This window comes from Camarhynchus parvulus, chromosome 5, assembly GCF_901933205.1.
Source record: "Camarhynchus parvulus chromosome 5, STF_HiC, whole genome shotgun sequence".
In the NCBI taxonomy this organism is placed as follows: Eukaryota; Metazoa; Chordata; class Aves; order Passeriformes; family Thraupidae; genus Camarhynchus; species Camarhynchus parvulus.
In genome coordinates this window covers 21,802,061-21,826,016 of record NC_044575.1, presented here as the reverse complement: position 1 = coordinate 21,826,016, position 23,956 = coordinate 21,802,061, and positions in this window count along the sequence as shown.

The window sequence follows — 23,956 nt, the reverse complement described above, 5'->3', positions numbered from 1 at the left end:
AACGTCAATTTATGGGATCTGAGGTCCATGTAACATGGTATTGGGTGCAAGCTGAGTGAAGCAGGACTCCAACACCTCAAACAGCTCTGGAAAAGACATGCTCAGTAGATGCTGAGGTATAGGCACCTGTACACAACTCTGTCATTTAACCACAATTGTTTCATTTAATGATCTGATGTGATTGGGTTGTTTGCAGTTTCTATAATTACAGCACTCGTTGTGTCTCCACTGTTCAAAGAGCTTCCTTATGGGAGAGATTATTCATGTGAACAATGCAATTTGTTCTTCTGTCAGAGATCTTAATAATAAAAAGCCAAATACTGAGTGGCTGGTGGATCTTAAAGAACTTTTCAGTGTTGCTTGCTGTAGTGCAAGAAGTCGTAAGTGGGACACTCAGATTCCCCATTTCAGTGCATTCAACACTGCAGTATATGACGCAGTAGAGCAGGAGCAGGCTATGCTGCTGTAGAGGGGAAGTAACTCAGGTGATGAATGACTGTATTGGCAACCTGCTTGTGAAACAGCTGAGAAAGGGCAAAAACATGTGCAGGTAGCTCTAGGTAGCACAACTTAGCTGCAAATCCTACATGCTTAGATGCTAGCATGTAGCATCTCTGCCTTGTTGTATAATATTGTCAGTGGGAAATTGTCTCTCTAAACCATCTCAGGAGGGAGCATCTGCCCACAAGAGCAAGGTATTTGTTTATATGCTTACATGTCCTAGCTACTGCCAGACTGGATAAGGGCATCAGTTCATCAAAACCTCTCTAGCCTGCTCTAATGCACCAATTTTATGTCCTACCACATTAAACTGTCAACTATGTTTCACATATCTAATATCTTTGGAGACAATTAGTTTCACTTACCATAAAATGTCATGTTAATTACAAACAGAATGAAATGTAATATGCATTTACTTCATCCACTTTGCACATCAGGCAGTGGGTTGCACTGGGCACAGTTCAGTAGTTTGCTTTAGAAAAGCATCTCTGATACTGCAGAGCTGTGAAAATTAGAAAGGCTTGTTGGAACATGGTTGGACTTTGATCCTCAACAGGGCAGACAGCAGATCTTATCATCTTTATTTCACTTTTTCTGAGTCTAAAACTGACTCTGGGAAGTGCTATGTGAGAAGTTCTTGCCAGCTCTCTGGCAGTCTGTGCTTCGAACTAAGCTGGGAGTACCAAAACAGCAGGCTCCAGAATGGCAGGCAGTACACTTTGTCCTTTGTGCCTGCAAGGTCACCTTCAACTTTTTCCAGGGCTCCAGGGACTGACTCATTCATATTCATGGCCTCACCTGGGAAATTTAGCCCACAGGAGCCCTGCAGCCACAACTCATGGCCTGTAAACCTGGTGCATCACACATCCTGCTCTGACATACATTCATTCACTCCCAGATCACATCCCAAGATCAGAGCTTGGACATGTCCAATTTGTCATGCTAGAAAAAAAAATGCATTTGCCAATATTTCTCTTTCTGGGGGAATTTTCATTTTGAAAAAGCCCTCACATTTTTGTTCATGACTTCATACACATGATGGGAGGCAAGCTGCTGCTGTTCCAGAAACCTCCATCCCCCAGGCTGCCACACAAGCAGTGCTGTCAGTTTGTGGTGAAAGATGAGCAAACTGATGATTTACTTGCCTGACACCCTATGTCCACAGAAGAGACTTGTCACTTGTCCAGGTGAAATCTGAGGATCCAGAAGCAAAAGAGGTAAGGAGGAGAATGATAGATCAAGCTGTCTCATTCAGACCTTTGAGAGTCACAGAGTACCTCTGGTTCCCAATTATCAATATGACATCAAGCCAAAATGCAGGAGAACCCCCTGTTTTAGTAACAGGTGACATCTTGAAACTAAACTACCCACAAGGCTGGTGAAGACATCGTATGTCATGGTGTGGTCCCTGCACATGACCTCACCATGCCCAAAACGTGTACAAGGTCCTTGAATTTTCGTGGTACATCTTGTCTGGTTTTGGTTCCTCCCCTGAGGCTCCTGAGCAATTCCTTGGTGAGCAGCATGTCAACACTGCAATTTGCTTGAGTGTCCTACTGGGAATAGCTCCCTATTTGCTCCTGTGATTATCAGGCCTCTTCCAGTGACCCACAGAAGATGTGGATCAAACAATCCACAGCAGGTGTTTAACAGTATAGGAGAAAAATACCCTCCAGTAATGCTGTACTGATGTGTCAGAGTCACAGGCTGAGAGAGCAGGAGGAGAGAGATGTCCCTGAGTGCTCTGTGCTTTTACTGTCTCTGTGTCCAAGTGTCCGTGTGCCTACTGACTCACCTGCTTATTTTCTTCCTTCAGCTTCTTTTGGACTCCCACCTACTGCAAGACCTTGCCAGGAGACAGAGCTGCCCAGGAAGCCTCTGTTACATCAATAGAGCCTGCCACACTTCCTCTCCTCCACCCTTTCCTTCCCAGGCAGCCTTTTATGTGCTGCCTGCCAGCCTCTAGCACAAGTGGCCCCTTACTGAAAAGAAGCACAGAAGTATTTTAAATTTAAACTGAGTTGACAGCATCAGTGCTTAGACCAGAAAGATTCAGGTGGGGGGGTATGAGGAGGCCAAATGGAGCTTCCCAGAGACTTCTGTGCTGCCATGATGAATCACAGCCCCATCCCTTTCCATTGCTCTGGGCACAAACATTTATTCACTGTGCTGACTGCTGAACCATGAGCATCAAAGGGATTTAATATTTCAGGTCTGAATCCATGTCCAGGATTGCTGCTGCTATTGCCATGACATCCTTTGGGTCTCATTAGACAAGCAATTTTTTAAAACACTGCTGCCTACCTGCACAGGGTTTTCTCCCAGTAACAGGGTCTATTAATGAGGGAACTGGTTAGGAAAGCCTTAAGGTCAAAATGATGACGAGCCAGCTCCTTTTATTGGTAGATGTATCCAAGTCCTGTGCACAAATGTCCCATGATAAGTCATGGCCAAATCACCACCCACTTGTCACACTGTTCTTGGAGGAAGAGTTAGGTCAAAGAAATATATTTATCCCTTCAGTCCTCCAGGGCTTTTCTTAAATCAGAGGCAAGAGACACTGCCTGTGCAGTAGGCAGCATCCATTTCTCCCCAGCTGCAAGCCTACTTAACATTTATCTAAATAAATAAGAGCATAATCAGCTTCCCTCAGAACTCCCAGCACTGCTGACTCCTTGGTAGGGCTGGCAGGCACCACTGGAGCAGTACAGCCATCCACAGCAGCCTGGAGGAGGGCTCTACTCTTTGGAGAGGTGATGGCCAAACCTGGAAAGTGGCACATGGGCCCCAGACAGGGCCTTCTCGCCATGGAAAGATTGGTGCAGCTGGAAAAGAGAGAAAGTGTCCAGCCCAGCCGGCAGGGGGAATGCTCCCTTCTTGCTTTCCTTTCAAACCAGCCCAGTGATGCCCTGGTGACCCTGTTCACTCTGATGGACTGAAATGGCGCTCTCTGGAGAAGCGGCTCTGCCGTGGCCTCTCCAAGGGGCAGCAGCAGAAAATGCAGCCATGCAAGCTCAGTATTTGGGAAAACCCCATCTCACAGGCTTTTGCTGCTTGCTCTGAGAGGCAGGCACTGCAGAGGAGCAGGGGGTGAATGGAGCCTGAGTTTTGGAGAGGGTGGCAGGCAGTGCTAAGGGCAGTGCCCAGCTGCAGAGTGGGGAGGGCTCAGGGCTGCCTGGGCCTTGGGCAGCCGTGGGGCAGCAGCCGAGCTCACCCCAAACCATGCACACATACAGAGGGGTAAGGGCACAGCTGCCCAGCACCCCTGGGGTCTGCTGCCACTTCCAGGGGAGCCCTGGGAGCTGCCCTTGCCAGGGAAGGTGAGTGGATCTGGGTGGGCCAGAGAGGTGTGAACATGGCCAGAGACAGAACACTCTCTGCTCTCAGATAGGGAAGATGTAGCAGGAAATCCCTTGGGAAAGCTGCACCTCTAGCCCAAGATTCTGCATCCCCGTTCTCCTTCAAATATTTACATTTCTTCATTTCTGCAACCTATAGGCACAGGACTGGTAAAGCAGATTACAACAGGATGAGGCTTTTGCTTACACATTATAGAATCACTTTCTGTTTCCAAATGCAGTTGGGAGGCAATCTCCTCTACCATGTAATGGATTATTTCATAATGCTGAAGTTTAAACAAACTATTTTTCCCTAGAACAGGAAAGAAACCAGGTACATGAGAAATACAAACCTACTGAAAAAAAAGTGTGTCTTTTCTTCATATGGCTGAGATGTGGTATCAGCAATTTGAAGTGGCATGGTACAGCATAAAGGAAAAGGCAGGAAAATGTGACAAGTCACACAGAAGGAATTGTTAGCTGATGTAGCCAGTTTACACTGAAAAAATGTGAAAAGCACAACCTTCTTGAATTTGTACAGTTTCAATTTCTTAAAAAAAAGAAACAAAACAGCCCACCTTGTTGGGCATGTTGTTTCCTTTCAGTCTGGTTTGTGGTTTGGGGTTTTCTTTCTCTGTTTTAAATATTTTCCATGTAGGTTGGCAGTGGAAAAACCCACTTTGCTCACCCCCTTTCTAACCAGCCAGCTCCTACACAAGCCAGCACAGCCCCCAGCTCTTCCAGCTTGTACCAGGCTGGTTTTGCAGCAGTGACTGCCAGCAAAGGAAGCAGGAAGCCTTTGGATGCAGGACCAGCACCCTCAGAGGTGCAGACCATGTCATGCAGGCGCAGGTTTGCAGATCTCCAGTTTGCAGATCTCCAGTTTGCAGATGCCTTTGATGACATTCACTAAGTGGTTGGGACTTGGCTCAGGCTGGAAAAGCTCAGCCCTTGCTCTGTGATGACAAGTAAACTGCTCTCAGTCAGACAGAACATTGTGGTGGTGGCTCCAGTCTGCCCCTCAGTTTGTCCATTGCAAAGCAGGCTTGTGAGACAGATGTGTGTGGGTGATGAGGACCTGGAGGCTGTCTGTAGCTGCCTCAAAGGGGCCCAACTGCAAACTTAGGAGAATGGCAGTGCAGAAGCTCTCACTGCCATGAATTAATTACCAGGACAGAGCAGATTGTGTGATGTGTTGGAAGCTGAACAGAGACCATCATCTTGTTTCTATGGGATCAGCAAGGCACAGCTAGATGCCAGCCCCCAGAGGACATGTGCTTGTGAACAGGGAAGGAAGTAGCTAAACACCCTCCTTTAGCCCTTCAGTGAGAGAAAAAGTACATTGCAGCAGTGATGGCAAGGGCAGCCAAGGCTGGGCTGCTCCCCTGCAGAAGTGATTCAGGAGCAATGACTCCTGCTGGGCAGGGATTCCTTGGCCACAAGTGGCTCCATGCTCCAGAGCAGGGTAAGTGCCTGGAGATACCTACCTGAATCATGCTGCCTGTACCCCAAGAATGCCTTCCCAAGGCAGCCCCAAGAGCCCAGATTCCTGATGTTTAGCAGCTTCTTGGAGCACAGCTCAAAAGCACCACAGGCTCCCTCCTCTTGGCAGGGATAAAGAAAGCAAAAATAAACCAGCTGGAAGAGACACAGGCAGTCCTAGTGACTGGAGCAAGTGCCCAGGTTTGTTTGGAGCACCCACAGCAACAGAAGGCAAGACTGGAGCAGGAAAGGCAGTGGGGAACAAATAAAGGCTCTGTTGGGGACAAGGTGGGGGGGTCCTTCTGCTCAGGGTGGCCCTGCCCACTCTCTGGGGGCTGCCATAGGGGTAGAGCATGGAACAGCTCTTCCCAGGCAGGCTGCTGCTGCCCACTCTTTAATGCTAAATAATACAGAAAAATCTGCTGGGTTTATTATCAAAAACACCTGCTCACTGTCAACACAAACTGGAGCACTGAGAGAAGGGATGAGATAGGCAGGGGATATGGAAAAGGCTTCAGTAGCCTTGTTATCTGATCATCTCAGTGATCACCACATCCCTCATTTTTCCTCAGCATGGCTATGGCTCTCCCAGTGACATGACCACGAAGCTGCTTGGAAGGGAGTGAGCTGAGAAACCCTCCCTGCCTCTTTGATCCCAAAAATGGGGAAAGCTGGGCTTTTTGCTCTTTAACCTCGTGTTAGGAGGCTTAGTTATGTGTCTGTTGTAGACTCTCTGCAGGATATACACATCTGGTACGCTTAGAAAGGCAGTGCTATGTCTGCGGGAAATATACTTTTCCTCTCTCTCCACCCCTTTTTTTAATGATCTCATTCCCAGAGCAAGGAATGGCAGGTGGTTTCACACCACATATGGCCAACTCATAATGTGCATATCCACAGAACTAATATCCTGCCATCAGCAATGTGCTTCCTTTGCATCAGATTTGGAAGGTGATATAATCCTGGATGAATTGTTGGAGGGAGACACACAACAGTTTATCTGCCACTCTCCTCCTCTGGTGCCACAGTGGTGATGCTCAGCACTGGGTTCCTGTTTGTGTGGGGTTTGTGCTCAGCATCACTGTGTGCTGAGATTTCTCCCACTCACTGCCAGCTGGCCAACACCTGGTTCCTGTGTGAGAGCCTGGGGCAGGTGGGGAGAGCTGTGCAGTGCTCCTCAAGGGGGGAAATGGCAAAAAGCCTGTATTAGAGCTCACCCCTCCACAAGCTGGTGGTAGGAGCAATGGTTAACATTTCTTCAAGTGCCAGTGAAACAGGAGTGCAGTGTAAACACGTGATTGCTAATACAAGAATTGTTAAAATAAACTTATATGTGGGAGATGCTTTAAATAAAGAATATTTGTGGGAGAGAAGGAAGGGGGTAGACAGCTGTGTCATCCTCACAGCCCTCCCAGCACAGCAGTAGGGGAAGGTGACTCTCAGAAAAGCACATGTGATAGTCTCCACTGGCATCGTACCCACCAGTGCACCCTATCCTGTTTGGATGACACTGGGATGTACTGGAGGGGATTTTGGTGGCATGAGGCCACCTCCTAACTCACAGGGAGACAACCAAGTGCATCTTTTGCCCCCAGAACTGACTGACAGCATGGATGGAGCTCTGCTTCTTTCCCCTCTGTGGCTCTGGGGTTTGGTGCTACTCTCCCACAGCACAGTGCTCTGGTTTTGATGGTTTGTTGGTACATCACTCAGGGGAGTTTGTCCAGTCTGCATGGAAATTTTTGTTTGACTTGAACAGTCTTGCTGGGAGATAAATTTCTTGCTAGCAGGGCTGTCTGTGTCTCTGAAGCATATGAGCTTTCTCAGCACCTCCCAGGGCAGTTCCCAGGGAAGAAGCAGAGAAACAGAGCTAACTTAATTATCTATCAACTAACAGTGAATAAACACATCTCACAGTGAGCAAACAACATCTCCAGGCCCTTCTGTCTCCTTTGCCTACAAATTGTAGAGAAAAGAGAGAAGCCAAATGGGCCATCACTCTGTTTCCTGGTCTGGGAAAGATCAAATCTATTCTTATTTGATGTTGTCACAACATTTCTATGTAGATGAAGCAATATTTGTGGTGGCATTTTTGGATTTACAGAAAATGTTTGGAAATTGCAGGGGTTTGTTTCAATGAAAAATTGTAAAATATTTGAGGGTGTGTCAATGGATCAGAGGCCTCTTTTTTGTTGTTGTTGTTTACTTATGGAGAACAAAGAGGCAGGATGTGTGTATGGGCTAAGTGGAGAGCTACAGTAACTCAGCACGGGAAAGGGAATCTGACACATGGCCACAAAGCCAAGCAGATGGAAATGCAGTTTATATAAAACCTGTGTGCAGAAGGTAGGGACCAATCTGGGGAAGGAAGGGGAAGATCCAGAAGCAGTATAACTGATAATGTGTGTTTAGTGCCATGTAGATGTCTTTATGAGCCCTAATGAAGGCTCACAAAGGTTCTCCCAAATGACAGCTACAAATGCTGTCCTGCAGAAGAGATGTCTTCTTCTGGCAGAAATAACCCTATGCCATAAAACTGCACATTTATACAGAACAAACAAAACAGGGAAATGCAACCCCAGCCAGCAGGAAATCCTCAGATGCATGAAGGGAAATAGGCTGTGCTAGAGAGATGATTCCTTCATTATGTCATCTAATTCAAGGCAAAATATAACCCCAAGGTTATTTTACAGGGAAAGGCAAGTAACCTTCTTTTGGTAAGCACTGTTGGGGAGGGCAAAGAGACACAGGATGGCACAAACAGAAATATGTGCTTGGTTTTCATTGTGATTGCTTCATAAACCATAGAGAAACTTTCATTCATTTCTCCTTTTGAAGGCCAGACTGGATGAGGCTCAGGCCAGGCTGCATGGGCCTCTGAGCAACCTGGTCCATTGAAGGTCAGCCCATGGCAGGGGGCTTGGAACTAGATGATCCTCAAGCTCGCCTCCCCACCCAAACCATTTTATGATTCTATGATTCTTTTCCCAATTACAGTTTTGGGCAGGGTACACCTTACCCAGCATGGCTATCAAGTGCAGTGGGTCACCAGTGGATCGGAAAAGCCCTTGGGGAATTTCCCTCTTCTCCTTCAACTTGTTTTTGGCAGCAGGGGCTCTGCCTGCCCTCTGGGAGCATTGCTGTCACCCGGGGCAGGAAGAGCCTTCCTTCTCTCTGCCTCCACTTGCCTCACTCCTGCCCCTAACTACCATTGCACTGGCTGTGGAGGGTGGCTGAAGCCCCAGTGCACAGTCTGGACTTTCTCAAACCACTTGATTACAACAGGGAAGACAGAGGCCCCCTGCTCCTTCTTGCTGTGCAGGTGCATGCTTTCTCTCTAAGCCATCCTGGTGCTTCTCCTTTAGCTCTTGGTTCACAGGCAGGTTAGCCTTTCCTCCTGGTTTGTCTTCTCCAGCTAGTTTCCATTTCAGCAAGTTGTCACACTCCTCTGTTTATTCCTTTTTGCATGTGGAAAACCATTTTTTCAGTGGATCTCACCATCTGTCAGGTATTGCTGCCATTGCCTGGATGGCTACACTGACAGCACGTGATGGAAGCATTTTCCGGACAGTAATCCAAGCACTGGTGAATAGTTCTTCAGGCAAAAATGTCCAGGAGGACAAAGATCATAGAAAAGTATTGCACGTTTATTCTTACACTTTTTCTCTGCAGATTTTACTCATACCCCACTGTTGTCCACCTTCTAGCACTGTCAAAAATAATGTGGCCCAGTGTCATCCCTGAAAAACGGTTAACTTGTTATTGTCCTGACACCACACTTCCAGGGGGAGGTAATATCTGATTTTACTATAAATAACTGAGGATAGACACAGGTCCTTGAACAAGTCTCAGGTGCTCCAGGCAACAATTCTCAAATACTGGCACAGATATTCAAGGGTCACAGGTACTCTCTTAAAATTGCAAGTTAGGAAAACACACCCAGAGGGACAGATTTGCATCCTTCTCCAGCTGAGCTTCCAGATCAGATGATGTGTGAACAGCTATTCCCAAATCAGGGAACACTGAAATCAAACACTGTGTGTTTGAGCTAAAGCAGATCCATCTGAGGGGACACTGGCAGGCTGCCATGCATGATGTGCAAGAAAATATTGAGGAAGTTGGGCTGCTGTAGCCTCAGGATGTTTCTCACTGCTGACTGTAGCTAACTCATGCAGCAAGACAGAGCCAGCCTCCTTTCTGGATAAGAACATAAGAAACAAGGAAGACAAATTGCAAAAAGGGAAATTTTGGTTGCATATAAGGAAAAAATATCCCTCCCTATATCATAGTATCATAGAATAGTTTGGATAGGAAGGGACCCTTAAAGGTCATCCAGTCCAATCGCCCTGCCATGAGCAGGGACATTTTCAACTAGGTCAGGTTTCTCAGAGCCCCATCCAACCTGGCCTTGAATGTTCCCAAGCATGTGGCACCTCTCTGGGCAACCTGTGACAGTGTTTCACCGCCTTCATTGTTAAAATGGTTTTCCTTATATCTGACGTAAACTTAGTCTCTTTTAGTTTAAAACCATAACCTCTTGTCCTATCAGTACACACCCTGCAAAAAGTCTGTCCCCATCTTTTTTAAGAGTCCCCTTTAGGTACTGAAAGGCTGCAATAAAGTCTCCCTAGAGCCTTCTCTTCTCCAGGAGGAACAACCCCTGCTCTCTCAGCCTGTCTTTACAGGAGAGGTGCTCCAGTCCTTGAATCACCACCATGATCCTACTCTGTCCACCTTCCAACCGTCCTACGTCTTTCCTGTGCCCGGCTGCAGCACTCCAGGTGGGGTCCCATGAGGTTTCACAAGCTCTTTGGCAGCAACACCTGCCACAGAGATTTATTAATGTGTATTAATAGAGTGGGTCCATTAATAGAGTGTATTAATAGACTGGGTCCATCTTTTTCCAAAGTCACTGCCCACAACTGGAAGGAGAGAGGAAAAAATAACCTGTGCTACAGATTGCCTTACCAACCATCCCAAAGGCCCGAAGTCTCTTTTGACTGCCCTGTAAAAGTGCTCATGCACTGGAAAGGGTGCCCCAGGAGCCTGCAGTATTTCCACCCTTGGAGAGAGTCACAACTGAGCTGGACACAGCCCTGGTGGCCTGATCTAACTGTGAAGACATCTGTGCCTTCGTGGGGGAGGTCAGCTCAGATGACCTTTCAAAGTCCCCACCAACAAAAAGCATCCTGTGACATCCACTACGGCAAAGACGATTGAGAGCTTGGACTGGAGTGATGGGAGTGACTATGATAGCAAGAAGTTCATCTCCTAATTCTATTCTAACTACTCTTTCAGGAATACATTATTAATATTATGGTCTCAGTTCCCCAGCAAAATAACCTCAAAAGCAAACAAGTTCTAAAAATAACCCTTGGGACACACTAACACTGGACATCAAGGCACCCTTTCCTGATCTTCACATGGACACAATTCCAGTGACAAAGAAGAAATCTGAGAATGTCCTAAAGAGACAACTCTAATTACCTCCCTTCACTAGGCAGCCATGTGTCGTTTATAGAAAATCTTAAAATGAAATTTATTTGAAGAGGAGAGGAGGAGACGGGAATTTGTCAAATGTGGTGCTGACCTACGGCGCTAGACATGTGCTGTGTAAAATGATCCTTTCTCAAATTCTTGTTGTGAATCAGTCACTAGGTGAGAGAAAAGTGAAGTGGCTCACTCTTGGGTAAATCATGTGCAGCACCTTACCCTCAGGTCACCTCTAAGGGGACAGACAGGAGAAAAGGATCTTGTCCAGGATCTTTCTGCAGGAAGCCAAAAACTCAGTATTGCTTATGAAACATATTTTTGACTTTATAAGGAAACATTTCCCAGCCAAATGCTTTTCATTTTTTCAGCACAATTAAAGGAAAAGGAAGAGGCAGGCTTGGTTTGATCAAAATAGACAGGAGATGCTGGAGAAGAAGAATGGGAAAGGTTGTCAACTGGAGTAAAGAGGACAGAGCAGCCCATTGTGCATGGGCACAGCTGGAAAGGGCCATGGGTCCACAGCCTTTCTGTCTGAGGCTGGAGCCACTTCACCTTTTCATGTGGAAGAGGACAGGTTACAATAACTCTCGCAAGAAGGGAAAAATAATTCCTAAGCCCCAGGGAGGAAAGAGATCAACATTAAAGTGAAGGCAGTTATTCACTATAACGCAATTAACTGTTTCCAGGATCTTGTTTTACAACTACACCATGCAACTTCTGTGTGACAGGGGAAGTATTTTATCTCTAATTTAATATATATTCTTGATTGTAATTTTCTCTGCAGGTATTCGAAATACTTTATGCATAGGAAGCAGGAGGTCTTGAGCTAAATAACTTCCTGTCTAACTGCAGAAGGTAGAAGGGAGATGAAATAATTTGGTGGACATGATGTAGCTAGGCAGTACTGCATCTAGGCACAGAAGTCAGGTGTATGGAGTGATAGCAGAAATCTATACACCCTGAAATAGGTGACCCTTCTTCAGGCTTCCTGAAGTACAGCTCCTGTGACACAGAATGTGCTCTTGTGCCAGAAACACAGCAGGTTACACAAGGTTGTTAAAAACTCCCACACCAGCCACAACAAACCACAGCAAAGCTCCCCACTTTGTTGGAAAAAAACACCTTTGATCAGAAAGCATGTACCCCAAGGTGGTGGGAGAAACCCAGCAGAAATTTATAAATGTTGTTAAAATTTGTCTTTGTTGTTCTTTCTTAACAGTGACAGAAGTGACCTAACTCCATGTAGGTCTATTTGTCTTATGCAACTAAGGTAACTATGAAAATCCTTCTCACCTGCAGTAACAGGCAGCAAGTTCATATTTCTGAGTTCCCATTCCTTGTTCCCCCACCCAGTAGGTTTCAGTGGGGCTGGCAGCCACCAAGCTTGCAGAGACAAGCATGTGGCAACCTGGTTCAGTGTGACAAGGGACATGTAGAAGAAATATCCTCATGTTCTTGGTATTGCCTTGCTAATGAGTGACCCAACACAGCCCTGCTTTGTGCACTGGTATTTTTTAGATCCCCACTGTGTAACATGTACAGCTACCACAGCTTCTTCTGCTGAGGGCCCCAACAGCTACAAACTGCTGCTACTGCTTGTGATGGTCCCCCAGACAGTTTCTCACAATAGATGTTATAATCTTTTGCTCTGAGAGGAAATACACCCCAGTTTTTCCAAGAAAGTACAAACCACAGCATCCCAGGACAAAGAAACCATTCCGGCAAAGGGCAGATGTGAGGAGTTCTCTTTATTCAGTACCATATATGAAATTATTTCTAAATGAAAGCCTTTCACTCTGAGTCAAAGAATAAACACAAATATTAGCTGAGTTGGTCTTGATGAGTTTCCTTGTACCTCGGGATTTGTCATTATTGTGGCTGAAAGCGGGGAGAGGGAGAGAAAGGGAAAATTTGCCATTCTTCCTCCTGTTCTTCAGAGGAAAAAAACATAAATAAATCAATGAATAGTTCCCCTGCAAGTGGTATGTATCAAAAGCAACAAGGACTGGCTATTACAGAATGTCCTTTGTTACAACTTGAGTAGAAATGTCACATCACAGAAAATACTTAAACCATTTCATATAGGAGTGAGGAGAGATTTTTCTATTTGAGCAAAGGAAAAAAGAGGCAAGGACTTCAACATGCTCTTTTCTGACTTACCAGACTGATTTCATTTTTATGGAGATTAGTATAAACCACAGATACCCCCAGCATCTCCTCACTCCTGCTTTGACATCTCATACATTCCTCATTTTCACACCAGCATCTGCTGAAGGCAAGTTTATTTCCAGTTCTGCTCTTCCAACACAGCTAACAAAAAATGGTTTTTGTAATGGTTTGAGTAGCAGAAGGTTAAAAAGCCCCCTGAAGTCTTCAACAACAGACTGGCACCTCAATGGCTGTGCTAGCGCACCACCTCCCGCTCACCATGATGGCACTGGGAGATGGACACAGCTCCCAAAATAACCTGCTGCCTCTGGCTTTCCTAACACCTGCTGTCAGCTCTGTGCTGGTGTGAGACACTTCATAGCACCAGTGAACATCACACTGCAGTCCTGTGCCATGCTGAGGTGAGCACTGGCGTGCAGACCCCTGCCAAGGCAGGGCTGATCAATGCAGTTTTTAAAATCAAGCTTGTCCAGTCTTGCTTCACTGAGTTACGTGGTGGCTGCTCAGCACAGCCCTGCCCAAAACCCTTCCTGCTAGCAAGGCTGAGGGTGGGAGCACATCTCATCCTGCTCCAGACCCAACACACCCAGAGGAGAAGAGGGAAGGCTGTTGTGGGCAGTTCTGCAGGCAGCTGGTGGGTGCTGAGTGCCCTGGGTGGGCACTGAGACACTTTCCTGGTGTCTGCTGCTCTCTGCTCTCCCCCAGCAGAAACCTGCCTGTGCCACCTCAAACCCTGGTCTTCTCTGTGAAGCACTAGAGGGTGGAGGAGTCAGCACCAGGAAAACACTGCTCTTCCTCCTGCACATGATCCTGCGTCCCAGTGGTGCCCTTTGCCTTCCATGCAGCAGCAACCAGGTCTTTGTCAGCCTTGGAAGCATGGCATGCATCCTTCCAGGAGCACCTCCAGGGGAAGATGACCTGCCATTCCTGACATTTTTGGAGGAAAAGAGATAAGGGTCTTATCTCCTTTTTTTAGGAAATCAGAACCCTTTTTTTCAGAGAGGGCCTGGATCTCATGACCCCTGTCTCTAATGACTGTATGCATGGACTTGCAGCACTGTCCTGTGTCTCTGTGATTCATGACAAATCTGTGGGGCTGAATTCATAAACATGCATTTCTGAGCCTTTGAAAAATTCAGTTACAAATCAGAAGAGCACTTTCAGCCTTAATTAGGCTAAGGCTGTTTTCTGCTGTGATGTAGAGTAATGGAAGAGAAGGATGAAAAGTGGTTAGAGGCATAGGGAAACTTTCATAGGAAGACAGATTGAAAAGAGAGAACCTGTCTAGTTTGTAGAGAAAACCTGTAAGGACATGCTGCATAAAATATGAACAGGCTAGAAACAGTAAATCCTTAATGCTATCTTCTAGAAGAAAAATAAGATGTTCAGTGAAGATGATATTCAGTAAATTCAAAACCCAGGAAAAAAATGTAATTTTGCACACAGTCAGCTTGTGAGACTCAGGATTTAATCCAGGAGCTCTGCAGAACCCAAGGAGGGAATGTGTGTTGTACAGAAGAGGATACTCTCAAGTACTATGGCAAAGGTTCAATTTGCAGCTGGAAAACTACAAGAATCTGGGAGAGACATAAACTGTTCTGTACTAGGACATCAGATAATCACTAACAGAGAGTAAAGGCAGAAGATTCACCTGGGCCATTTATTTTACAATAGCTTGCTGCAGGTTGTTTGTGCTGACCCCTGAAGCATTGCTGAGAGCCAGGGGCAGCCAGAGCTATGCCACCAGGAGCTGAGTTCTCTAGGGCCATAGTCCCCTGTGGACTCCATACATTCATTTCTGGGAATGGTAGCACAGCTGTGGAGCATCATCCCACACACACAGCATGGCTTCCAGCAGTTCCCACCATAAACCCATCCCACAAGGCAGGTGAGAGATGAGTGGAATGTGCAAAACCAAGAGAAACTTGAATAATACAGGCATGACCTCTGATCCACCAGTATTAAAATGAAGCATGTTTTAGAATCTCTAAATTTATGCCATTGCCCAGTTTGACTTTCATAAGAAGGACTTTTATTCATTTATGGCTGTAGTGAGGGTAATAACTCCTGCTTAAGTAAAAGATAAGTTTTAGAAAAGCAACTGGACTTCTTCTGAATAATTGAATTAAAACCCCATTTCTCCTGTCTGTTCATGGTTAATTTTCCATGCTGTTTCTGTTTCATCTATATATATTTCTGTGAGCCAGAATACTCTTTGCTGTAATTGAACAAAATTCTCATTATTTTATCTTGGTGGCAGCTACATATCTTGCACCTCAGTGAAAACACACATTGCAGCAGAGACTCAGTTGCAAGATGATCTTATTTCTTGGTACTAACACAGGATTTTATCTATTAGAAGCACTGTGGCTAATATTAGCTACTGATAAGGTAATTAAGCCAAATTTAGATGCCAATATAATTTCATTTTTGTTTCTGAAAGCATTTAAGCTTTATACAGACTGTGCTGCTCAATTAGCTGTATCTTGTTAAATATTGCAGTCTGCTACTCAGTGTCTCAGACAGAAAAAAACAACATTATTAACCACTGATGGTATTTGATACAAATAATAGCTTTAGAGGTTATCTGTCTTTGTCAGTGATGACAACCAGCAATTCCTTCTCTACATTAATTTAAATGAGGACTTCTAATATGAAGCCCAGACATAGTGATGAAAGTTCTCACTTGCACAGAACCTGGGGAACCAGGATAGCCTGGTAGGCTTTTTTCCTTGTCTCTGAGGGGCTAGCAAGGAGTATTTTGTAATGCAATCTGATCATCATATCTTGTCTTTTACCAGTAGTACAACATGTCCCACTGAGACAGGGGAAATTTGGCATTTTGGGGCTGAATTTTCTCAGACAGTCCTCTCCCTCTAGAAGAGCTGTCACTACTTAACACTGATAATCTAACCTCAGACTTTCATGGGTCAGATGGCCCTACTCTCCTCAACCACTGCTCTACCCTGCAGCATTCTTGTCTGCACAGGGTTTGGTCACTCACCCCATAAAAATCAATGTAAACCACCTCATCTTTAGTCTTGTCAACTTTATACCACACTGGGACACCCACAGATTTTATACTTGGCCATGCAGCTGTGGTCACTGGGGTTAACAGCACCAATAGCAGGGAAATGTCCCACTGAATCCCTTGGGTGTAGAGGTTCTTTCCAACACGGATATTCCTTGGCTGCAAGCACAAGCATATGGTGGAGCAGGTACAGCTGTGACCTTGTGAGTTACTCTGCTTTTCACTGCAAATTCAGCACCTCTTTTCTCCCCCAGCTCCGCCCAAAGCTTTTAGGGACCACTGATGGCTTTGTAGAGCCCCCTGAGGACTCTGCCAGCTGTGAGTGCACCGCAGGCTCAGAGAGAGCAGCAGCACTGGGATGCACTGGGATGCACTGACCGTGACTCCTCACCAAGGGGGGACTCGCCAGGTACCTCCTGAATGAGCCCCTGCCCACAGGGGTGCTTATGCTATACCTTGCTGCAAAGTTTGATTCTTCCCATTTATGTGAGGTTCATGTCACCTCTGGGAAAGATGAAACAGACTCTTTTACGAGAGAGTTTCCATATCCTTTCTCGTACTGAAATTCTCAGCCACTGGGAGGGCCGTCAGATTTCTCTGCTCTTCAGCTCAGGAGAAAACAGCTCTGGGCCCTGAGCCACATTGGCACAGTTTTGCAGCTACAGCTTTCAGAGCATCCACACCTGCCTCTGTGCTACCAGCTTGTCACTTCTGGACTGCAATGCCAAGTGCTGGTGATGTGGAAGTGGGAGAAGGAACAGCAGGCATTGCATGAGCTAGAGGGAGCGAGCTGGAGATGGCCATCAGCTGTGACAGGCTGCCTTGCCTGATCTTACCCAGAGCAATGATCTCACCTTTCCATCTTGCTCAGCCACTCTACCTTTAGAGGCAGGGAAATTGATATTTCTGCTCGTTTTGTCTGCCCTACCAAACTGCATTTCATGCATGAAAGTGTGAGATAGGTTTCTGTCCAGCATTTATGGACAATTGTCCAAGACACATCCCCAGAGAGTTCTTATAATAAACAAAGCCATTCAGGGATGACTATCTTTTGAAGGCACTGCATCCAGTTAGCAGAAGCACTTCAGTGATGCCATTCCAGTACAGCACATTTCATTTCTTCTGGTGTTCAGATCAGTTACAGGACAACCCAAACAGGTCTTTCTGTACCCCTACGGTGTCACTGCTCATGAAGAAATAATCCAAACTCTGAAACATAAGAACCTGCTATGTCATCCAGTACAGGTGAATAGCATGGAGCAGATCCAACACCTTGGTCATGTAGCATCCATCTAGATGACAGAAACCAGGTTTCATGCCCTACACTAATTATTTTTGCACAGTTGGACATGTCATCCCTAGAATAATATATTCCCTGTATCTAGATAGTCTTTTATGTACACACAAGCTCAGTGAAGTCCTTTCAAAAAAATTTGGAATGCATTATTAATAACAAAAACGCTTATGATCTATGGAACAGGGTGCATGCTTGCATTCCTGCCCAAAATCCAGGAAGAGTATTATTAGCCTTATCTAAATAGAGCTCTTCTTTTTTCTCTGTACTCTTTCTGAAATGCAATCTGCCTCACAAAAAAGGCAGCAATTATCCCCATTTTTTGATTCTTTTTGATTCCGTTCTCTGGTGCTCATGTGCATTCCTATAACACATCTGATGTTGATGGAGGTCTTTGGGTGAAATCACATGGAATTCACTGCTCAGAGACCTGGCAGTGCCTCTGTTAATTTGTTATGCTATGGATGTACACATTGCTCTACTCAGTGTAACCTAATGATAATGAGTTTGCCACATAGGTATGCTTTAATACTGTGATAAACACCTTGATTACAGTGTGACAGAGGTCTAGATCTGCTTTTCAAAACACTTTATTTCATAAATTATCTATTTACTTTCTTGCCACTATGTGAAAAGGCTGTTTATTTTCCTGCTGTATTACTGAAGAATTATTGCTTTGATGATAAAAGAACAGAGTGTGGGAACCAGGGCACCATTTCCAAAACCAGAACTGAAGGTGTGATCTGAGAACCACAAACCAGCATTTCTGTTGTTCATCCTGTTAGATATAAATGGTAAAACAAGGAGGAACAACCACGGTTTTTGAAGAGGAAAGACTTGCCTTGGGAATTGCTAAAATCCATCCTCACCCCTGGAACTGTTCAAAGCTCATATGGAACCAGGCAGCCCAAGTACCCTGGTCCAAGCTGGCTCTGCTTCCAGTGCACAATTGGATAGACAATCTACACACATCCCTTCTGACCTAAATAGTTCTCTGATTCTATATTCTCTCAATGATGAGAAAAATGCACAAATGCCATATAGTAACTAAACTTCAAAATTCATTGCCACTGGGCATCGTTCTGATCAAAAGCACAAATTATTTAAAAGATAAAAGCCATTTCCATTGTGGGAATACCAACAGCAATTAAATAGCAATGGCAATTAAATGTAATAATTTGTGTTCAACCTCTAGCACTGGAAGTCCCTGCAGTTTAAATTACATGAGGCTAAAAGCTGCTGCCTTGTGAGCTTGGGCTTCTCCTGCACATATTTCCTCTGAATTCCTGCTAAAGTTGCTGGAAGGGTGGCAGCATTAAGTGGGCTTTTATCTTGACTCGTGTAGCTGCTTTTATGTACAAAAGTGATGAAAGTGAATGGTGCACAAAGTGGTGCAGGGGTGGTAAAAAAGGCCCAGCAATGCCAGTGTAAGGCAAGGCTTTTTGAAGCTAATCGTCTTCAATTAGCCTTTCACCTTTGAATAAAGACAGGCTGCTACTGCCAAAAAATGCCTCTTGAATATTCATTTAAATTAACTTCCCTTGGCCTGGTTTTGTCCTGATGGGATTTGCTTTCTCTGAGCACTCAGGATGGTTGCTCTGGCATGGAGAGCTGTGAATGGGACTGTCAGAGCTGTGTGCCCAGTTGTTTGTGAACGAGAAGCTTTCGATTTAGTCACAAAACGCCGATATCAGAAGCAACACACTGGAGCAGTGTGGGCTTTTTGGAGCAGCCTCAGTAAAACAACTTAATTTCCAGGGAGTTGTTATTGGCCCAAGGTGATTTTAAAAGAGAAAGCTGGGAATACTGTTTGCCTACAAAACCAAACAAAATTTAAAAATACATTATACTACACAGTCAAGGGAGAGAAGACTAAACAACCCAAGTAAGTCTTAGTCATTACAAATGATTTGCACATATTTTCCCCACTGGGTTGAACTGTACCTTTCTCATAATCCATCACACATTTTAGAAAGCAAGAGGTTCTGTAGTGACTGAAACCTGCAGTCTCACACTTTCCTGTTTCATATATTCACTTCTTCCTGGTCTCCTTGAACATCCCTGCATGAAGTCCGTGAGTTGGCCCATGGGTCAGAAGTGCTGACTGACATGGAGAGATATGTCCCCAGACTGAGACATGCAAAGTAACTGGAATAGCATTGCAAACCCTATGTTTTAAATGCAGCCTTGACATTGTATGCTTCCTTACACCATACTGGTTTCAGGCTGCTTTGTTACAAATACATCAGCATCATAAGGCCCCATATACCTTTTTTTAAAAGATGAAGTTCAAAGAGCCTTTTGTGGTGGGTTGACCCAGCTGGATGCCAGGTTCTCACCACAACTGCTCTATCATTCCTCTCCTCAGCTGCACAGTCAAGAGAAAATAAAACAAAAGGCTTGTGGGGCAAGATAAGGACAGGGAGAGATCACTCACCAGTTACCATCACTGGCAAAACTGACTCAACGTGGGGAAACTAATTTAATTTATTACCAATTAAATTAGAGTGGGGTAATAAGACATTAAAAATGTCTGCTCCACAATGGACCTCCATGGGCTGCTCCATGGGCTACAGAATCTCTGCCCCAGTGCCTGGAGCATCTCCTGCCCCTCCTTCTGCACTGACCTTGGTGTTTGCAGGGCCGTTCCTCTTACACAGTCTCGCTCCTCTCCCCTGCTACAGTTCCAATTGCACAGGTTTTTGTTCCCTTCTTAACTCTGCTATCCAGAGGCACTACCACCATTGCTGATAGGTTCAGCCTTGGCCAGCTGGTGTCATATCTTCTGGACATGAGGGAAGTTTCTGGCAGCAGAAGGCAACCTGAAGGCCTGCCACTGCCCAAACCTTGCCACACAAACCCTGCACACCTTGGCAGTGTACCAAGCGCCCCTAGCCCTATCTCAGTGGCAAAACTTACACCTGACTGCCCTACAGAACTTCACATGCAGCATGTAATAGACTTCTTGACAGCTCCCCAGTCACTGGAAACCCACATAACTATTCAAGGCACATTTTATTCCTCCACAAATCATCCACACATTTCCTTTCCTCCATAAATGCTGTGATAACAGCTGAAAAGTGAAAGCAAAATAAAGCTGTGTGATACATGTGAAATGCAAAATGGTTGCTCTGTGCTGGTACCATTTGTACAGCCCTTTTCCCCTATCACCCACAAAAAGGGGATCATCAGTAGAACAAGGCAAGAACTGTATTAGATGCACTGGTACAGTCCATCTAATACATATGGTACAGCTTACCCTGACAGCAGATTATTTCAGCCATATTTGCACTGAAGTTGCAGGCTTGGAACATACAGATCAGAAGTTCAGAGATAACAAAAAAAGGGAGATACACAGAACTACAGGGCTGCCACTAGGGTCTCCTGCACAGGAAACAACTCCTCTGTTGTGAACAGAAACCAGCATCAGCTAAAGGAAAGCAGGATTCAGGGCAAGCAGAAAGCCTCAGCTGGAGAGAGCTCTTAGTTCAGGGCCTGGTCCTGTCAGATGCCATGTACAGTGAGGGAAGGGCTAGCAGCCTCATGAGTCCATTTGAGAAAACAAAACAAACCAATGAAGTCACTATTACTAAAGAGGACCAGCACTCTGTGTCTTTGGATCAGGAGCATGGTTTCTGCTCAGAATAAACATCAAAAAGTGCTGCACAAGATGGGAAGGGGTACAGCCACTCCCTTAGGGTGAAACAGCTCCTGGGCATCCATCAACAGTCCCAAACCTTTTATGTTCTGGGAAGCCATGCAAGCTTGCTGCCTTCCTGGAACAAGTGATCATGAAAGTTGGTGAGAGAGGGTCTCTTTTTGCACAGTGGTACACTTGCCTCTGATGTGTTCACACCTGGAACTTTGTAGAGCAGCAACGGAACAGTAATTGCCAGATGGTAAATGCTTCGGTGTTAGAGCCCTTGTATGACTCTCCATCATTTATCACAGGCCTTTCAAGGCTGTGGAAGCACAGGGTGAGGATGTGGTTTAGGCATGAAGGGGCTGATCTGGAGCTGAACAGAGCTGAAACTCTGTCTCTGTGCACACACAGATGAATGCGCACATGGGCATGCAAGTTTATTTTCACACAAATTTCATTTTATGCCAAACATCTGTGGAGAAGGATCAGGCTGAATCTCTGTTTAAAGCAACAACGTGGGACTGTAGCTCACTTTTCTTAACTGCCTTAAATTTATATAAAAGTCCTTGTCCCATTCCCTATCTGTAGGAGTGTATAATCTTCCTCTCTCCCTCTGGAGATTCATCTTAATTGTAATGGCACCTGTTCTGATATTGCTCCTTTTTTTTTTTTTCCTGAGCCAATTCCAGATCCCTCAGGGGTTAAAATTCATTCATATCAAAGAGGAAAAAATCTGTTCTTTGTGCAAGTGGTTCAGACTAGATAACATCAGATCTGGCTGTCAGATCTCTAACACATGACTGAGAATAATAATAATCATGAGAGAACACACTCCATACCATCTTTGTTCCAACCAAAACAATCCCCAGGCTCTTTCTCCATGCCCTGTGGCCCCAGCCAGAGCTGAGATGGTTAGATCAGGGTGAGGATGATCAAGGCCCCTGTGGTGGAGCACAGCAGGCCTGGGCTCATCAGCATGCCGACAGAGGCCCATCCCAAAATGGAAAGCACCACAGAAGGCTCATTTTAATGCTCTAGAGCTGAATAAGACCGCAAACCAAAAGATATATCATTATCTGGGCACATCTTGTAATTCTTGTTCAAACATTTTGAGTAATTTGCTGCTACTTTTAACTTCTCTGTCCCCCATGTGGCAGTTTTTGACAAAGGGGAAACAGTAAATGATCTATTCTTGCAACATTTTCCATTGCTTATTCAGAGCAGACTCTAATTCAAAGGATAAAAATCCCCATACAATCAGGGTATGAATAGGACTGTCTGGTGGAAATCAGCTGCCGTTTAGCAGCAGACTGGCTACGGTTTGTTACCTCTCGCCCCTAGAGCTTTGGGGATGGGGAAGGAACTTTCCAGGGAAGCAAGATGAGTCAAAGATCAGTCTCATTAAATACAGCTTGAGCACATGTCTGTCACTGACCACTTAGATGAAGACAAAGCAAGGAAAGGCACAAAAAAAAGTCTTTTTCCTACCTGCATGCTTGTCTGGTAATAGGATGTACCTGATGCAGCAATGTATCAAAACTGCCATGAAAGATCACTTGGGATTTTTTATATGATATAAACCCTGCTCTGAAGTTCCAGAAGTTTTTGTTACTGTGAAGAGCAGCTCTGCACTGCCATTAATACATAAGCTGAAAAAGGAGGGGCCACAGTCTTGCTTGCAGACCTGTCTTTGCTTTCCTGTGAGCAGCTATGGGGCTGAAATGTTCCCCTGCCAGCTGAAGGGAAACACTTCTGCATTTTCCAGGGACAAAATTCCCCATTCAGTGGATGCAGATGTTTGACATACAGAATTTGGTACACACTTTTTAAATGTCAAAGATGTAGAGAGAGAGAGGATCTGCTTTCAGAGGAAACCAGTGATTTTTGGTGTTCATGAGAATCATAGAATAATGGGAATTATTTGGGTTGGTACAGACCTTGAAATGTCCCTATTGCTCTGTGCAACAAGCAGGGACATCAACTAAAATCAGGTGGCTCAGAGCCCCATCCAACCTTGAATGTTTCCAGGGAGAAGTCACTCACCACCTCTATGACCAACTTGTTCTAGTGTTTCACGACCCTAATTGTAAAAAACTTCACCCTTATATCTAATCTAAATTGATTCTCTTTCAATTTAAAACCACTGGTTATTGTCCTACCACAACAGGCCCTGCAAATAATCTTTGTCCTCTTCTTTCTTGTAGTCCTTATTAGGTACTGGAAAGCTTGGATAAAGTCTAACTGGAGCCCTCTCCTCTCCAGGCTGAACAATCCCAGTTCTCTCAACCTGTCCTCACAGCAAAGTTGCTCCATCATCTGATCATCTTCATAGCCCTCCCCTGGATTCAATCCAACAGGTCCAAGTTGTTCTGTACTGAGGACCCTAGAGCTGGGTGCAGCACTCCAGGTGGGGATCTCACCAGAGTGGAAAAAAAGGGTGACTTTTTTATCCCCTCAAAACAAAATCAAACCCAAATCACTAATATTTATGTGTAAACACTAAAACATGTCTTGCCTACAAGTAACTATCTGACTAATTCCAATCATAAATGCATCTCATCAATGTCATCCTTTTTTTCTCTGATGAATTGAATTGCATTTTTCTGTGTATGCAATAAATGCTAATAAAACCATGCCGGGGGGATTGAGAGTGGCTTGAGTCATGTATTGACACGCCCTTATTCACAGAAGATGCTGAGAGATTACTGAAGCACTTTATCACTGTTTTGGTCTGGCACAGGGAGGTTTCAGCCATGCTGTGGCTCACAGGCATCCCCTTGTTCCACGGCTCAGCTGGGAGCCCTCCAGTGGAGCAGTGAGTGTGGCTCAGGGGGCTTCACCCCTCGCCTTCCCTCTGTTCCCCAGGACAGGTGTCAGCTGCTACTCTGTGCCCTGCTTTTATTGCACCCAATTCCATCCACACCAAGGGGCCATCTCAGCACGTGAGCAGGGCACAGACAATGGTCAGTTACTGATGCTCTCGTGATTTTCTAGGAAACATCTCT